This window comes from Parasteatoda tepidariorum, chromosome 12, assembly GCF_982258835.1.
Source record: "Parasteatoda tepidariorum strain Cologne lab strain chromosome 12, Ptep-v5.0, whole genome shotgun sequence".
Classification (NCBI taxonomy): domain Eukaryota; kingdom Metazoa; phylum Arthropoda; class Arachnida; order Araneae; family Theridiidae; genus Parasteatoda; species Parasteatoda tepidariorum.
The window spans coordinates 55,319,628-55,338,488 of NC_141766.1; the positions used below are offsets into that span (position 1 = coordinate 55,319,628).

At 29.7% G+C, this 18,861-nt stretch overlaps 1 protein-coding gene across 2 annotated transcripts in view; it reads right to left on the reverse strand.

Moving 5' to 3' along the window:
* LOC139427251 (uncharacterized) overlaps positions 1–18,861 on the reverse strand; it is a 148,162-nt gene that overhangs the window by 58,480 nt on the left and 70,821 nt on the right. The window contains exon 2 of one of the 2 annotated variants that reach the window (XR_011638390.2): positions 777–2,320. The exons of the other annotated variant lie outside the window; for it this stretch is intronic. The gene's annotated coding sequence lies outside the window, so the exon portion shown is untranslated. Of the gene's footprint in view, positions 1–776; positions 2,321–18,861 lie in introns of those variants that run through there. 2 annotated transcript variants of the gene reach the window in all.

Below are 18,861 nucleotides of genomic sequence, written 5' to 3' on the forward strand. Positions count from 1 at the left end.
CTAAAAGATAAAATTTGTACTTCAATAGTTTTTAGTTAGTTTAATGATATAAGTTCATTTAAATGTGTTTTCAAGAAACTGGACATAGTTATTTAACAAATAACTAATAATATCTTTTATTTTCAAACTTCTCTCATGAAACCTTTTTTAAAAGACTAAAAGCAACTAATATATAATAAGCTATCTATCCAATTAAATTTTTAATGCATCATCTTTTGTTAGTATCTTTTTATATTAGTATATTTTACTTATTATATATTTTTTTAAAAATTAGTCGCTTTTGAAGAGATGTTAAAAGTGAGCAATTCTTTTTACAAGCTTGTCACAGGTCCTATAAATAGTGGTCCTATAATAGTGTTTTTAAATTGACGTTGTACGAATTTAGATTTTAAAGAGGCCACTTTATCACTTAGAAATTTGAATGCGAAGAGATCGTCTAAAAAACTGCATCTGATATACATTCAACAACCTAAAGTTCGGGATCCCTTAATAAATTTTGCTTAGTGTTTAAAAAAGCAAGAAAAATTTAGCACGAAATTCTTCGAATTTCTTCACATATTTTTCTGTACCGTGTAGTTTACATGATTTTTTAATATCCTAACTATGGATCCATGTCAGCTAAATTTAAAAATGCATGAATCTCAATTTTGAAAAAAAGTGGAGGAGACGAATCAATTCAATTATCCTCCAAATTTATGAAGCTCCTAAAGAAACTACCTTCTTCCCAAGGAGCGGCAGATTAGTGGAAACTTTTAACAATTATTGGTGTTAAGATTTAACTGCACAATTTGAAGTATGTAAGAAAACCACTCGATTTGGTATAAGCTTTCAACAAAGTAATCTTTCCCGCAATTTTTAGAGTTCATTAACACCGAATTTGAGTAGGCATTAAGCCACAGTTTTTATAATATGGCCGAATCATTGAAATCAACTTTATTATATCAAGAATGAAATTACAAAGACTAACATATAATACCATTTTCATTATACAATAACAATTTCCTGCTGAAACTGAAAAAAAAGCAATTCATGCATTTATTAGATTCAAGCATAATTTATTGTTAAGTTTTTCAATGCTGGTAACTAAAGTTCGTAGTTTTAGAGTCAAAATACATTCATTTTGAATCTACTAGCATTTTTTAAATGTGCAATAAATTAGGTAATAAGTTTTAAGATGTGTACAACTAGAAAAAAGTGGTGACAAGAAATTCATGGAAGTTTCAAAGCTTATAATTTCACTTTAATTTCAGGAATAAAGTTGGGCTGTGTTTCTGTATATATTTCCAATATATTAGATTAGTTTCTACATTTATTTTTGAATATGAAAGATTATAAAAAGTTATGTATCCAAATTAATTATAAATCTTTTAAATTGGAGATTATATTTCGTATCCTTGATTTGTATTTCGTCAGTTTAAAAAATCATTTCGTCAAGAAATCATGAGATTTGCGACGAAACACGAAATCTCAAATACGTGAAGAAAATATTCCTTAACGCAAAACCTCATCACAAAGCATTGTGGGAGATAAGTCAACTAGAATGAAGACCAGGCAAACATAACAAAACTGACGAAATAGGCCGACCGAACTTTATAGTGGGCAGGGAGATAGCCTCATACCAGGAAGATCCCTGGTTCAAATCCCGCTACTATATGTCCTATCGTTATTGAATCAACGATAATCAACTTACATGGTCCCCACGAAGAAGAAATCAACTATAGACGATCACACTTTGAGGTGTCAAAAAAATTAGATTGACGAAGTATTTATTTACATTTCACTAAATTCGTTACCTTGAAGAAGTGACGATTGTTATTTCGTCACTTTGACAAAATATTCTCTCGGAGCATATACCAGGAAATGGTTTCTTCAAAAGCGAGGAAAGTTTCGTGAAATTTGAGTATTCATTTTTTACGGTGCTTCTACTTTTATGACTATAGTCTTTCAAAAAAGTTGATGCAAATAAATTGAACCGTGTTGGCTCAGTGGCTAGTGCACTTGCCTCCCAATGAGGTGAAGCGGGTTTGAATCCTAGCCAAGGCTGGTAGATACTAATTCCGCATCCAGCTCGCACCGACCACAGTGCTGACGAAAATATCATTGACAGTAGACCGATCATTGTTCAGAGTCCCCTTGCCGCCAGGCTAACCGGGCAGGTTCTCGTGATTTCCTTGTCCCTGTAACCCAAATGCGGGTTAGTCTCCTCAAAAAGTAGACCGCTAAAGCAAATTTCTCTATATACTTGATCCATGAGTTTCTTTGCCTTCAGGATTAAGTTCAAAATTACAAGGCAACAGAGTTGAGCATTAGTAGCAGTAAACTGAAAAATGAATAGTGCTCAAATACAGTTATAACAAAAGAACAAATAAGTTAAAAAATCCACTTAATACAAGCCATTAATTAATAAACTTTAAAATTCCGTAGTCTTTGGTAGAACTTTTAACGTGAGTACAAAATCCAAGTTACATAAGTATTCAAAATAAAAAATACATAATATAAAAACGTGCTATCTCCAAAATAAATTATTCCACTATGTAGTCTTAATGGAAGAACAATATGAATGTCTTTTTCTTTATATGAATATCTTTTATATGAATATCTTTTCTATAAAAAACTAATGCAAAACTTATAAATGTGTATATTTATAACCAACCATAACATGTTTAAAACTAAATATTTTATCTTAAATATTTTTTTAAAAAAATAATTAATCATTATTGATAATAAATCACAGTTACTTCTCTATCAAAAACATAAAACAAGATTCTTTTAATTTTAAATGTTAATACATCTTTAAATATATTTGATTTCTAAATTTACGCATCATCTATATTCAAGTTAAATTTTAAAAACAAATGTTATTAACTTGGTTCCACTAAAACAAGTTCGTTTTTCATTTATTAATTTACACTTAACTTTGTCATAACGATATATATACATAAAAGAAGTTCTATTTTCGAAATAGAGTTAATTAGCATCCTTAATTGTTCCATAATGGGAAAAGAAAAGCTTTTAAGTCCCGTTGCCATTTTCTCTCTCGTCTTTCTTAAACCCTTCCATGAAATGCTAGAAAAATGCCATTAAATTTCTCGAAAAAAAATTGTTATAGCTTTCATTTTCAGGCATTATTCCATTTTAGCATCTCCTCCATTTACGCGGTTATCACCCGAGATAACAGTTAAGGTATTAGACGTGTACTAGTTGTCAGCAGATGACCTGAGAACAAGCATTAAAAGGATCTACAAGGTATTGAGTGATGCATAGAGCCTTTGAAAATCCAATTTCCGGCCCTTACGATAGTAATCAGACCAAACATAATCGCAATAGTGCTCAATCTTTAAAATTTTATATTATAAAGGAAGTCGTAATTTTAGTATTCTCTTAAAATATTGAGAGTCATGCCTATAGCAGTATTCCTTTCATTTCTTACTTGATTATGATATTTATAGTGCTGTAAAATATAATGTGATATTCTAGCATCTAAACCGATTTAAAAGAAAATGGAAAGTTTTGTCACATTAAAAAGCAAATATTGGTAGTTTCACTCAAGATTCGATATCAGATTTTATGATCAGGCCAAACCATTAATTAGTTTATGTTATCAATAAAAAATATCTATGCAATGTTATTTATTATTTTTATTGATCGAAACGAATAGAGGTATTATAATTCGTTTTGAATAGTATCTACAATATTTATCGAAAAATAATGAATATAAAAAGCATTAATCTGAAACGTTTGAATATGCTTAGTTTATTTTAGGATTTCTGAATTGTAAGTGAAGATTTGGGTCAAAATAATGATAAGCCAAATTTTCGAATTGACCAAGAAAAGTTTTTAAGAGCGATTGTAGTTTTTAATGCAATGTAACGATTTAAAATCGAATTAATTATATTTATAATTTTTATCAGTATTTCATTTTATAACCATCGTTGAACAGCTGACCCAATTTTGGGTTTACGACTACTGATGTTCAACTCCGTAACCTTGTAAATTTTAACCCGATCCAGAAGACAAGAGAACTCCTGGATCAATCATTGGAAAAATTTGTCTTCGTGGAGGATTTTTTTGGGTGGAACTAGTCCGCATTTGCTCTACATGGAAAGGAAAACCCCGAAAACCTCTAACGGTTAGTCTGATGTCAAGTGGACTCTAACACATGATCCGTCAACTATTGAGGATATTATATATCAAGCCGGTTGTGAAATTTGGATCGATCAGTCATAGCTGGGATTCGAACCCGGTTCACCTCATTGGAAGGCGAATGCTCTACTCTCTGAGCCATCCCGATCCAAATTAATTATATTAAAACTATTTATGATTTTTAAATCTGGATTTTGTAAAAGTCTGAATAAAAGCCGTGGTGGCTTGGAGGATAGAACACTCACCTTCCAATGAGGTGAACCAGGTTCGATTCCCTGCGATGGTTGGTCGATTCGAATTCCACATCCGGATTGCACCGACCACAATGCTGACGTGAAATGTCCTCAGTTGTTGACGGACCATGACTTAAAGACCTCTTGCCATCAGGTCAACCATGGGAGTTTTTCGTGGTTTTCCTCTCCATGTAAAGCAAATGCAGGTTTTTCCATCAAAAAGACCTCCACGAAGACAAATTTTTCTCAGTACTTGATACAGGAGTTCCTGTCCTTCTGAATTAAGTTCAAAATTACAAGGCTACGTAGTTGAACATTGATAGTCATAAACTCAAAATTAGGTTGGCTGCTCAGCGACAGATAAAATATAAAATTAAAGTCTATATCAAAGTTAAATTTTATGCAAAATCCATTTTCAAAACTAATTAGAACAAATGACAAGTTAGAAGTTATTTCAACTGTAGTGGTATACTAATACACTAATGATACACTAATTTTTTTCCGTACAATTATTAACAATAAATGTAATACAAATATGTTTTAATAGTTGATTCTTGATTTATTAAATCTGATGGCACCTGTACGAGACGATACAATAGAGAGAAAAATCTTTTGGATAGCGTATTACGCCCACCGCCTTTGCATGAGCTAACACAATTTATCAAAGAACTATATAATACTTAGTTCATTAATGCCTGCCCACAAGTAGGGAAAAAGAGACTCCCTGTGAGAAATACTAACATAAAAATAAAGTGAATATGTCAATTATTACCTACCATTTTAAGCTTATAACTTTTTTCCCCTTTCGCTCAATAATTTTTTTCTTCTTTTATGAAAAACAAGCATAACTGTCCTTGTAAGGAGGAACTAGGCATAACTGAGTTTTAAAAAAAGAAAAGATATAACCCTTTGACTCAGATGGGATACCATTGTCTCTTTCCTACATTTTTTTCTGACTCCCTAAATACAAGTAAAAAATATATTTCGGTATTTTGTAATTATGAAAAATGTGTCATAGTTACCAAAAAAAATCTGTTAGAATATCGGAATTAAATTTGTGCTAAAATATAAAATCCAAAAACAGTTTTGACTTTTTCTTTATTCATATTAAAAATTTATCAGTAATTGATTTTGTAACTTAAAAAAATTTAATGATGAATAACTATTTCTCTTAGATCTAAATAACAGCAAATAAGTTCAGATTTGAAGAGTCATTCCATGTGTAAAAGAATTTACCTTTAACGCAAACAAAAGGCACCAGTGTTTCATTTTGTATTTCATATCCATAAATTATTAAGATGCTAAATATCATATTTTTCACTTATTCTGACCTAAACTAGTACACAATAATGGAAAAAGTTTAAAAAATATGTTTAGTAAAAAAATTCTGCGTCAAAGGGTTAAGTGACGAAAGTTTAAAAGAGCATGTTCAATCTTAAAAATGAGATGCATGAAAAATCTTTTCTATATAATGAAGTTTTATTAAAACTTACCATTAACAGAAATAATTCTCAAATCTTTGATTCGATTAAAAATGTCAATTTAATTAATTTGTTCGTGTTTCTAACAGAAATAGTTTTAAAGTCATCCTTCAACTCTCTCAAATTACGTTCTATTCATTTCGTATGCTTAATGTTTTCTGAAAACAAACAAAAAAGAAAGAAGTACAAAACGAAAAACTCGTTCAGAAACATTGTCTCCCGTATTCTTACGAGAAATAAAAACATTAAATCCATTAAATTAAACAATTAGACTCGTCTTTTTTCACCGTAATGGATACTAATGGACCGAATAAATGAAAATCCTTGTTCAAAGCAGGTCATGGGGAAAAAAGGCTTTTCCCATATACGTGTGGACATATCTTTAAGAATTATTTTCAATGGTAGGAAATTTTCTTTTGGGAATTTGAAGCACTAAAAGCTAAAGTGTGTTATGTTGTCCCTGTTTGATAAGTGACGAGAGTTGGAAGTTTCATGGTTTTGATTTCCCATTTGGAAAACTTACCCTCTTACAACGATTCCAAAATATATGTTTTCACCCGAATTTCCTTGTCTTTTTATTTATTTTGTAATTCGTTCGGACATTGTTTTCGCTAGCAATCGACATTTATTTGATTCGACGAATTTCTTCCTCTCTTCTTTCTATCTCAGAGATCATTGAATGATGGAGTATGTCAGGATATATATCACAAACTGAATAGATTTCCTCTAAGTTTTTTATTTGATAGATTATGAAGCACTTTATAGCGTTTAGCAGCTTTGACGTAGTCATCAAGTTACTGACTCAATGATATTGTTTTTAGGATGATATTTCTCAAGGGTATATATTTACTTAGAAATGACTTGAAATTTTTATTCCAATACAATGACAAGACTCATTTTTACTTCTTTAAATAGTCTTTCAAAAGTGAAACATTAGGGAGAAAATTTCATACTTTTAATTAGCCTACTCTGTTAGAATTTTTATTCTAAAATTATGGTAAAGCCGGCAGCAATTTTTCCTAAAGTTTACGGAAAAGCAATTTCCACATTTACGGTTTCGAAACTGTTTACAACTAGTATGGTTAAAAAACCATGAATACAAAACTATAGGATTTTTAACCATTTACAACCAGCATAGTTTCAAAACTGTAAAAAAGAAATTTAACTGGTTATTGGAGCAACGCTTTTCATTAGTTAATGAACATTGGAGTTAGGTTGTGGTTGAGTTAAGTTTTATCAAATGAACCATTCAATGTGGTTTAATTAGGCTATAGAACTGCTTCATCTGTCATAAAAGACGGAAGATACTATGTTTTTTGTGATAAGCAACTTTACAGAGCCGCCATATGAAAGGGAATAAAAGTATCCTATTTTATTAGTCCAGGGTCAGAAGTTGGGGAGTTCAGGATACTGGGAACTCTTCCTGTTTTGAAGAGAAAGGCTGTCATGAAATCGACAGATTAGCCCTTTCTGATGTAATATGTGCCCATCTACAAAAAACTAAATGGCTTCATTATGTGGGCCCAGTTGGTGTTGCAAAATTTTGCTTGTTTAACAGTATTAGGTGAAAGCATTTGGTAAACGCTTTTTCTCACAGTTTGAATACTATTTTATTTACGGTCATTTGACTGCTTTGTATAAATATTGTAAAATAAAAATTAAATAAATTTGTTTTTTAACCATTTTCCGAGACATTTCTAACAGTGTATCAAACATCAATATTTTGGCAAAGTCTTCCCTCCCTCAAAGATTCATCACTTATTCTTCCACTTCCTAAAGAAACCTAAAATTTTTAAAGTTCGTTCTTTATGAGATAAATAAAAAAACTAAAAAAATTTCAATTCAATGTTTCATAATTATCGTTGTAATTTGGGGTAATTAGACAAATTCGAAATTATGCTATAAAACACGTTTTTTTTAAGATAGATATCCCAAATATGTATTCCTTATTAGATAAAAAGAAACACTAAAAAAGTTTCAGTTCTTTGTTTTATATTTATCGGGGTAGTTAGCTTTGTTGACAGTAATGCTAAATAAGACATTTTTACCAAGGAAGGAGTCTCAAATTTGGACTATTTGAGATAATTAGAAAAACTAAAAACTTTCATTTCGATATTTGTATTCATCAAGGAAAATCTCCAAAGACAAAAAATCATGATGATTTTTCATTACTGGATCAACATAAATGTGATGGTTATTACTCTGAATTTCCATCAAAAATCGTCATATAGCTAGATTGAACCATCAAATCTGCCCAACATCCCAAGTTAGGAATTGGCACCTTTTCATGTTGGCAATCATAGCATACCCATCATAGTATGATGAATTTTTATAACATGCCAACAAAAAAAGTCCATCATGATCTTACATAATTTACAGGTCACCATTATAATTTTCCATCACAAACCCTCAGGCATTTTGATGGGAACATCAAGACTACATAACACCCCAATATTGAAATTAACCCAATTATTGATCAAACGCACGGTCTTTGTTTAGGTCCTGGTGGGTGGGCTTCATTTTGAAACTAGGGGGATCTTACCTTTGCAAGGTGCGATGAACATTTTAGCTGCTCGCGGAAGCAAGTGCAGAGAGTGTTTTTCTTTTGTTTTTCTTTTATTGTTTTCTTTGTGTTTTTTTTATCTTATATTATGAACTCTATATACTTGTCACTTATTTTCAGTCAATAGAACTTAATAAATCAGAAATTTTCCTTGAATTTTTATCTTTCTTTTCATTCTTTATTGTCTCTAAAAGTTTTAGAAGTTGACAAATGCAGAGCTCCTAACTCGGATAAGTTTTGAATTCGCCACGGAAGCTCTAGGTACAAGGTTTACCATACTTGTTATTTCTCTACCACTTTAAATATTGTGGGTTTCTAGATCTTCCAAGTTAATATCTATGCTACATAATGTGTTACAATTGCATAAAAAAATTCCAAAAGAGCAGATATGGGCAAATACATTTCTATTAACAAGAAGTAAATTTTTTAATTAGCTCTCCAGCAGTTGGCATTCCTGTAAAATTAAAAAAGATGAAACACTGATCAGTGCCACAAAACATTTGACTTCAAATTATATTTTTTTTAAAAACGTAGCAAACCTTTTATAACGAAAATACCACTTCCTATTTATTCATGTCCGCATCTCACGTTGCTCTATAGATACATGAGGTGTTGTTTTCTCTGTAATTGTTCTCCCGTAATCAAATAAAAGGAAACATAAATAAAAGAGACTTCAAAAGTTGCATTTGTTTGTTTTATGAAAAATACTATTTTTTGAACTGTATTAATTGGAAATAAATTCATTCAAACTTTTTATCCTACAGTCTTGAATTTTATCTCATTCATAACATAAAATTTTTTAACGGAAAATCTATTTTGCATGATCAGATAGTCTCTAGATAACAATATAAAGTGTGTACAGTGAGCAAAATAAAAAACGGACCTGAATAACTTTTGATCTAATGATCGGATCTTCATGCTCTAAGACTCAGCCTCAATGGTTTGAGATGGTGTCCTCATATATGCTCATTAATTAGCACAAACGTTATTTTAAGTTACGAAAATAGACACAAAAAATTACTTTTTCTGAATAGATATACTGTGTTTTTGACGAATTCGAGTTTTTGACCCCAAAAGACAGGAGGTAGCCGCAATCTGGGAAATATGGCCCCTATGGTTTGATCAGGAAAGTGCTCCAAAGTTTGGAACCTTTTGCCTTTTGCTTAATTCACCATCTCAAGAACCTTTTAAGCAAGTTGAAAACTTTTTACACACTTTTAAAAAAATTGTTGACTTATAGATGCAAAAAATATGCAAATTCCATGCAGGAAATAACTTTTAGTAAATATTTGTTATTTTTTATTACTTTATTTAATAGTAGGCGAAAAACTTTTGAATTGTAAGGTATGCTATTTTTCACATTATTTCAAAGTTTGTGATTTTTAATAACAAAATACAAAATTTGAGCGAAATCGGTGGAATATTTCGAGAAAAATCGAATTTTGAAAATACAGCTTCTTTAAAATTTTACTTACCAGGAACTATTCCACTGATTTCACTCAAATTGTATATTTTACTTAGTAAAATTGCGTTCTGTAAAATTATGTATAAAATTATATACCTTACAATTCAAAATGTTATTGACATTCATGAAATAAAAAAATTAAAAATCATAAATATTTACTAAAATTTATATTTTTCTTGGAATTATCTTTGCATAATCTTGCTTGCTTGGAATTATCTTTGAAAATACAACTTCTTTAAAATTTTACTTACCAGGAACTATTCCACTGATTTCACTCAAATTGTATTTTTTACCTTGTAACATTGCGTTCTGTAAAATTATGTATGAAATTATATACCTTACAATTCAAAATGTTATTGACCTTCATGAAATAAAAAAATTATAAATGATAAATAAAAATGATAAATATTAACTAAAAGCTATATTTTTCTTGAAATTATCTTTTCATAATCGGTTTCATAATTGTGTGCAAAATTCTCGAGATATTACGGAATCAAAATTTCTCAAGAAATTACGAATTACGCTAAACAAAATTAACAATAAGAGGATCAAAACTGTGGACCTTTTTCCTGAATGTGGACTATATATCTCAGATTGAGGCACCCCCATATATTTTGGGGTTTCCGAAATCTGAATCTGATGAAAAAAGGTACGTTTATTCCGAGAAAGTAAGTTTTTGTGTCTGATTTCGTAACTTAAAATATTGTTTGCACTAATTAACAAAATTGAGGTCACCACCTCAAATTATTAAGAGTGAGTCCCAGAACTTGAAGATCTGATCATTAGATCAAAAGTTATTTAGGCTCATCCATTTTTATTTTGCTCACTGTGCATTATTATAAAGAGAAAAACGTTTTTTTTTTCTGTTGTTTTACGTAATGATAAGCTACTCATTCTAAAAGATAAGAATTTTTTTTGAATTATTAAAATTTCCTTTTAATTAAATTAATAAAAACGAAATTCTCAGAATAGAATATTTTTTACTTAAAGATTTCACAAAGCTGATTACAATTAATATTTTAAAATATTATTATTTTTATTTCATCATCAATTAGTTCTCTGTCGTGTAAAAATAAAGAAACATAAATTTATTCTTTTATTCGCAAATAAGGTAAACTTTCATCACAATATCTAAACATTCGTAAATGCGCTTTTCCCCAAAACGTTATTTCTTGTCCTTATTGGACTTTTAAAAAAGACAAAAATTTGTAACACATGATCCTTTGAAATATTACATAATTAAAATTCTCGTACTGAGAGTTAGAGATTACTATTTCTACGCTTTTAATTCGTAATACCTCTTGGTTAGCATTAATAATTCAACACAAATCCCTTTATGCAGGAAATTCCTAATATTTTATTTTTCAAATATGGTAAAACTTGCTCCATAAAAGTATTTTACTTTATTTTTATTTATAAAAACAAATCAATATTAGATGACCTTTTAAAATCGCAACTAATGAATTTGATTAATTTAAGATCCATTTATTAACGTAAATAAATCAAGTAATTAATTAAAATAATTTAATAGTTAGAGCAAATTTAGAAGTAAAAACCAAACTTTTGATTAAATGAAACCATTTTTAGTAAAGAATAAACTTTTACGTGATTGATTATGAAAAAATGCTTTTTAATAATTTTGAAATTATATTTGTTCAATTATAACAAAATAGTCCCTTCCTATTAATGGTTCTATACATACCAAGGCTTTCTCGGGTTTAACAAGTTTTAATTCATTCAGCGTTTTACTCTCTTAAAGAAAATAAATAAGATGTTTTCCAAAGAAGATGTTTTCGGAGAACGTCTATCACTCTTTATAAACTATGACCAGATATACTCCAATGATAAAGCTTTCTGTCTAATTTACGGGTAGCGAGCTCTACTATCATGGCGTTTGCATTAGTTTAAATGGCTATGTATATAACTTTGGAAACGCTGTATCCGATAAAATATAGTGACAAAAATGAATTTGTCGATGTTTACATTCGGCAAACATTACTATCTGCTTTTCAGCAAGCATTTGGAGAACATTATCATCGGCTTTTCAGCTAACATTATCATCTGCTTTTCAGAAAACATTCTGCAAACATTGTCCTCTACTTTTCAGCAAACACTCCAAAAACATTATCATCGACTTTTCAACAAGCATTATCATCAGCTTTTCAGCAATCATTTGGCAAATATTACCATCGGCTTTTCAGCTAACATTATCATCGGCTTTTCAGAAAAAATTCCGCAAACATTATCCCTGACATTTCAGTAAACATTCGAAAAACATTATCATCGGCTTTTCAGCAAACATTCGGCTAACATTATCACCGGCTATTTAGCAAGCATTTGGCAAACGTTATTATTGGCTTTTCAGATAACATTTGGCATTAGTGTTAACTACCACTTCTATTTACAAAATTAATTCCTATTTCACACTTTCATATTCGTCAGGGATATTTTTTTATAGCCATTTTTTCTATAGCCTTGAAATCCAAACCTGCTACCTCATGTGGACAATAAATACACAGCCATCTTTACTATAGCAAGTTGCTTAGAATTATTTTCACTTTCTTTTCAGTTAAACAAGTAAGGTGCTTGCTTTACAATATCAGTCACCCCTGAGACTATGTATACAAACTGCTTATATTTTTTAATTTTACTGTAATTTCACGATGAATGGGACATGGGTCTTCTGCACGGCCCAGGTGCCCATCTTTTGTTAAATAAAGTAAGTAAGTAAGGGATATTTTTCAAGCATCTGTTTTATATTTTTACATCATCATCATCATCAAATTTTATCTCGGTGCCTGAGACCGTTAGCGGCCCTTTTCCCATCCGTCCTGAAATGTTGTCTTTAGGGTGGCTCTTTCTGGTGATTGGAGTGAAAGGGAAAATAAATATTTTGTATTTTAGATAAGATTACATCACTACAGTAGTAAGCTGCCATCGGCCTGAGATTTATGTCTTCTCTTAATTTTTCAAATTAAAAATTTCATTGAATCCTGCTGTGGCGCAATTTATGGTTTTTTCAAAAAAATTTTATTTAGCTTTGCAATATGATGATCTAAAAAATCTATGTTGAGGTCGCTATGCATGTTCTTATTTCGAATAAACCATCTTGCTTGCGTTATTTTTCTGAGAATTTTTCTCTGGCATCCTTTTTAGAAGTGATGTGGTGAGTTGCACCAAGCTGGAGATGCATAAGTTAGGATGAGACAGATCATTGAGATGTAGAGTATGCGTTTAAGTCTGGGTTCCATTTTAGGGTTCTGAAGAAGGATTTGTAGTTTATGTCAGGCTGCTTGTGCTTTTTATATTTTTAGAAGTTGATTCTTATATCGTTTATTTATTCATTTATTTATTTAATACTGTTATTTATCATTTTTATTTATTTATTTAATATTGTTATTTTTCATTTTTATTTATTTATTTGTTTATTTAACATTATTATTTTTCATTTTTTTATTTATCTTGCTTTCGTCCAAATAATTCCTGATTAAAACAACTTCAAGACAAAGTAACACATGATAGAGAGGTAAAAGACCCCTGCTTTGCATAAAGGTGTCGAACAACCATAAGACTAGGAGAGGTTTTATTTTAAAAATTAGTTAGCTCAAAACTCTTCAAAAACCGTCGAATAAGGAATAAAATTCACGAAAATTTTGACTACCAGTTGAAACCCTATTTATACATAGACATAAAGATATAAATTATAAAATATAAATAACAAATAATAAGCCAGCATCTAAACTTTTTGAGATATTCAATTGACAACCACTCTATATTAAAAAAGAGATGATAGTTGAGAGACGTTACGATAACGCGAGATTAACTAGCTGAAAACGGAAGGCGTAATAGATGCCTAATCGCGACATCTAAAACGCCCTTCTAAAGAGAGAAAGTGTTTAGAATATCAGATAATACTAGTCCAAAATTGATGATGTCACCTCATGAATATTTTACTCGATGATACAATTCACTTGAATTTAAAGGAGCTTTCAGTTCTATTCTACAGATTCTATTGGAGAGGAAAATGTCACCTTGATCTCACTTATTGTTTTAAATTTCCTTGTTAACGTATTTTTGTACAACTTATTTTAATAATTTACTTAGTATAAAATAATTATCTATTTAGTATTAGTCTTAAATATATTAAAATTAAATGACTTTCTACAAAGTCCCTGGTCAAACTATTAGACGTATTATAAGATTCTATGAAAAATATATATTATCAGGTGATACTATACAGCATTATTGTTTTTACACGGCTGAAACCGGTTTACACTTATGTTCGTGTATCAGGGTTAACATTGCAATGCAATGAATTTAAAGGAGCTTTCAGTTGTATTCTACAGATTCTATTGGAGAGGAAAATGTCACCTAGATATTTCTTAGTGTTTTAAGTTTGTTTGTTAACATATTTTTATGCAACTTATTTTAATAATTTGCTTAGCATAAAATAATTATCTATTTAGTATTAGTCTTAAATATATTAAAATTAAATGACTTTCTACAAAGTCCCTGGTCAAACTATTAGACGTATTATAAGATTCTATGAAAAATATATATTATCAGGTGATACTATACAGCATTATTGTTTTTACACGGCTGAAACCGGTTTACACTTATGTTCGTGTATCAGGGTTAACATTGCAATGCAATGAATTTAAAGGAGCTTTCAGTTGTATTCTACAGATTCTATTGGAGAGGAAAATGTCACCTAGATATTTCTTAGTGTTTTAAGTTTGTTTGTTAACATATTTTTATGCAACTTATTTTAATAATTTGCTTAGCATAAAATAATTATCTATTTAGTATTAGTCTTAAATATATTAAAATTAAATGACTTTCTACAAAGTCCCTGGTCAAACTATTAGACGTATTATAAGATTCTATGAAAAATATATATTATCAGGTGATACTATACAGCATTATTGTTTTTACACGGCTGAAACCGGTTTACACTTATGTTCGTGTATCAGGGTTAACATTGCAATGCAATGAATTTAAAGGAGCTTTCAGTTGTATTCTACAGATTCTATTGGAGAGGAAAATGTCACCTAGATATTTCTTAGTGTTTTAAGTTTGTTTGTTAACATATTTTTATGCAACTTATTTTAATAATTTGCTTAGCATAAAATAATTATCTATTTAGTATTAGTCTTAAATATATTAAAATTAAATGACTTTCTACAAAGTCCCTGGTCAAACTATTAGACGTATTATAAGATTCTATGAAAAATATATATTATCAGGTGATACTATACAGCATTATTGTTTTTACACGGCTGAAACCGGTTTACACTTATGTTCGTGTATCAATGGGTTAACATTGCAATGCAATGAATTTAAAGGAGCTTTCAGTTGTATTCTACAGATTCTATTGGAGAGGAAAATGTCACCTAGATATTTCTTAGTGTTTTAAATTTGTTTGTTAACATATTTTTATGCAACTTATTTTAATAATTTGCTTAGCATAAAATAATTATCTATTTAGTATTAGTCTTAAATATATTAAAATTAAATGACTTTCAACAAAGTCCCTGGTCAAACTATTAGACGTATTATAAGATTCTATGAAAAATATATATTATCAGGTGATACTATACAGCATTATTGTTTTTACACGGCTGAAACCGGTTTACACTTATGTTCGTGTATCAATGGGTTAACATTGCAATGCAATGAATTTAAAGGAGCTTTCAGTTGTATTCTACAGATTCTATTGGAGAGGAAAATGTCACCTAGATATTTCTTAGTGTTTTAAATTTGTTTGTTAACATATTTTTATGCAACTTATTTTAATAATTTGCTTAGCATAAAATAATTATCTATTTAGTATTAGTCTTAAATATATTAAAATTAAATGACTTTCAACAAAGTCCCTGGTCAAACTATTAGACGTATTATAAGATTCTATGAAAAATATATATTATCAGGTGATACTATACAGCATTATTGTTTTTACACGGCTGAAACCGGTTTACACTTATGTTCGTGTATCAGTGGGTTAACATCGCAATGCAATGAATTTAAAGGAGCTTTCAGTTGTATTCTACAGATTCTATTGGAGAGGAAAATGTCACCTAGATATTTCTTAGTGTTTTAAATTTGTTTGTTAACATATTTTTATGCAACTTATTTTAATAATTTACTTAGTATAAAATAATTATCTATTTAGTATTAGTCTTAAATATATTATAATTAAATGACTTTCTATAGAGTCCCTGGTCAAACTATTAGACTTACTATGAAACTCTATGAAAAATATATATTATCAGGTGATATTATACAGCATTATTGTTCTTACGCAGCTGAAACCGGTTTGAACTTGTTTAAGCTCGTGTATCAGTTGGCTAACAATGCAAAGCAATGCGTTAAAAATAAATACAAATAGGAAGTATACAAAAAACTCTCCCTATTAAAATCCCATTATGCGTGTTTAAATATATAAGTATTGCATATAAACTCGTGCAAAACATGCAATTATTAAAACGCTACAGTGCGTCTAATAATTTGGTAAAATTATTATAATGTACTAATATTATACCTGGTATAATAAATATTCTACATTTATATAATAAATCGTCGAATTTATCTTATATATATCCAATTGATGCACGAACGCAAACCGGTTTCAATCGCGTAAAAACAATAAAGCTGTATAGTATCATCTGATAATTAAGATTTTACGTAGAATCTTATAATGCTTCTAATAATTTGATCAAGGACTGCATATTCTGGATCTAATTTTTATTAAACTGAATAGGATATTGGATTAAAAACGAAGAGAAGCGTGAGAGCTAGAATAAAAAAGGGGAATAATTCTGTTATTTATCACTCTAAATTAATCTGCAAATTTTAAACTGTCAAAACTGTGTTCCTCTCTCATAGGTAGTAACAAGACGAAATACTTTCTTCTTTAACAAATGAAAAATACGGCTTTTATAGTGGATAAGTAAATTCCCAATTTTTGCTTTAGTTCCTAAATATTTAGACTATTTAAATACAACAATACGAAAATAATAAACTTAAGACTATTTTTATTCAACGTTTTTAACACATTGCTGACCGGCAACTTTTCTGTGGAATGGATGTGGAAGCAAAGCAATAGAAATAAACTTTAAAAAATTTTATTTATTATTCAACTCTTAATATTTCTTTTTCGTATGATAGAAAGTATAACAATCACCTACGTGTAGTGGTACACCACAAGTTTTGCAAATATATAGGGTTTCGTAAAGTTATAATAAATTGGTAGAGAATTAAATAGTAAAACTTGAAAAGTAAGGAAAATTACGCCCACTTTTTAAAATGGTCACCACGAGATTACTGCTAATATGATTGTTATGACTCGTGACCGGTCACCAACGCTTGGCCACGAAAACACGACTTAACTCGTGACCGGTCACCAACGCTTGGCCACGAAAACACGACTTAACTCGTGCCCGGTCCGCAATGTGTTAATAATAGGAATAATTGTATTATTAATGACTATGCTAATTACATATTTTAATAGTCACAATCAATTTGCTTAGTTAATCAATAATGAGTTTAAGCGAACTAATGAATCTACGGGGAAGTGTTTGCATGTCAATTTCAAAAGAGTTTTTTAGTGGCAGTAAATTGATTTTCATGCTAACAGGAATTTACGCTTTTACAATGCCACTTTAACCCCTTGGGGACGGGGGATTCAGAAAAGCATTCGTACAAAATCAGAATCAAGTTGCAATTAAATAAAAAATGGTAACTTAAATGTAGTCGTTACTAATTTTACAGACTTACTTTGCTTTTATTTTTATTATTGTTAGTTTAATCATATATATAATCAATGATAATTCAAAGTATAACTAAATAGTTTTATTTGGAACAAAGTAATGGTGAATTAAATAAATCAAAAAATTATAACTCCGCCCACAAATAAACTGCTAAAGAAATACCCTGATTGATACGGTTTTTTGCTGTCACGTATTTGTGACAGTCGGCGCGAAAGGGTTAATGCTTACAGGCATAGGTAGGGAACAGTTCTCAACAAATATATTTTCCTTACAAAATAGCATAAAGTGGTAGTCATATATTCATTAAATGATCAAATCTAAATAATTATATTATTAATGTTTATGCTAATTACATATTTTAATAGTCACATTCAATTTGCTCAGTTAATCAATAATGAGTTTAAGCGAACTAATTAATCTACGGGGAAGTGTTTGCATGTCAATTTTGAAAGAGACTTTTAGTGGTACTAACTTTATTTTCAAGCTAACAGGAATTTACTTTTTTAAAATACCATTTTAACGTTTAGAGGCATAGTAGGGAACAGTTCTCAACAAATATATTTTCTTTACAAAATAACATAAGGTAGTAGTCATACATTAATTAAATGCTCAAAACTAAATACTATATACATTATATAGAGGTGAGGGAGATTTATAGTATATGGAGGAGTATACAGTATAAGAGAGGGAGCACTGTATATCGGAGTATCCGTCGGTTTGCATAAATACTGATTGGTGGAATCAACGGGTTATTTTAAACAAATTTCCAAAAACGGAATCATTTATACATTACATTAACATTTCTTCGGATATCAATATCACGATCCCCAAATATCGGAACCAAAAGTGCCTGGTTACTCGTCAAAAGTTATTATAAGTAAGAGAGTGACTTTTGAGTTTGACAGTCAAAAATATCTAGCAATAATTTACATCTCGCTTCTAAGAAATCGCCTCTTCTTAAGTGTCGAATCATTACTAGGTTCTTTTTCACATTAAATTTAATTGCTAATTATTTTTTCTGTTAACCTGTTGAAGGATAAAATATGTTTTTTTAAAGAGGTATTTCCTTCAAACGAAAATTAGAAGTACTTCACCTGCTAAGACCTCTGATAAACAACAATGTTTTTCTAAGCTGCCGAAAAAAATGAGAGCATATATGATAAAAAAAATTATAAGATGAAGAATGCAATATTATAAGTAAATAAAT